Genomic DNA, 1,455 nt, shown 5'->3' on the forward strand with positions numbered 1-1,455 from the left:
CGATCAAATCTTATAAATAATGAAATAGATTTGTTTTTACAATCATTTGATGTGATTTGTTTTAAATCTTAATAATAAATTTTTTGTTTACATTAATCACTTTGTTAATTTGACATGATCGAATTAACAATTAATTTGAATGATATTCCATATTTAATTTAATGTAATGACTATTGTTTTATATTTGAAATATTTTTTGACATTTCTAAATTGAGATTTGTCACAAAAAGTCTATGGATTTTCAATGCTTCTATAGCATTTGAACGAAATCTGTTCTTATTTGAAGAAAAGATGTATTGTTGTTTTTTAAAAAAGAATCTATAAAGTTAGGTATACATGAGATGCAAATTTGTTTACAATTAACTTGCTTTTTTTATAAGTGAACATTGAATTATTTCCAATTTTGCAGTCTTATCAACATTTATTTTTTCATTTTGTTCCAGTGCCGCATCTGTAAATTGATCTGTGTTAATATTAGACTGTTATTGAAGTGATTTATAATTATTATAAAATGTAGCTTTGTAAAATTAGTAATTGTTTGTATTATAAATATGTCCAAATTACAATTGCGGCGAAATACAATTATCACAATTTAAATATGAGAAATCGATCGGAATAATGAATTATTTAAATATCTTTTTCGCAATAAACGAGATTTGGACACGATATATATTTATTCGTTTTTAATAGATTTTAAAATATTAAGATAAACTGGAAAATGACGCGATAATTTATTTGACAAAAAGAGTAATTAGTGATAATAAAGAATAATTAGTTAATCAAGCAGAATCTTTGGGTAGAAAAGCTAAAGATAAAAAAAAACAAAAAGAATAAAGAATAAAATGACAACATTTTTATAAAACAAACAGATATTTTGTTTTAATTTTCTAATAGATCAATTGTTCAATGGATCAATGAAGATCTTAAAAGAATTAACATGTTAAATTGTTATTCAAATTAGAAATGATCAGATCTAAAAAAGGATTAGAAAACGTAAAGACAAATGAATTTGAGATTTGATTCATTCATATTAATGTTAAAATAATTGATATTATTTACGTTAGTCAGACAATCACAAGATAACTAATTTCTATGAATGTTGCAGAATGGATAAAATCTTTTTATATTATTATTGAAAAGTATTAGTTAAGATTTTTATATTTAGAATAGACTGATCCTTGTTCAAATATAAGAATTCCATTATAATTATAATAATAGAAATTCAGATCCAAGTTATTTTTGATCATGATACCATTTGTTTTATTGCAATTTGTAACAATGTAATGTTGATTTTTAAATCTTATTTGATCACAGATGCTAGAAAATTTGTTTATAAAAAAAGAATGACAAAAAGTAAATTGTTGTTTATTAAAATGATATGATGTTTTATTATGAATGAGATTTTGATCAAATTAATAATTAAAAAAATTAAAGTTAGAAAATGTGAATCACAAA

Source organism: Aspergillus melleus, assembly GCF_016097325.1.
Source record: "Aspergillus melleus strain CBS 546.65 chromosome Unknown contig9, whole genome shotgun sequence".
Taxonomy (NCBI): Eukaryota; Fungi; Ascomycota; class Eurotiomycetes; order Eurotiales; family Aspergillaceae; genus Aspergillus; species Aspergillus melleus.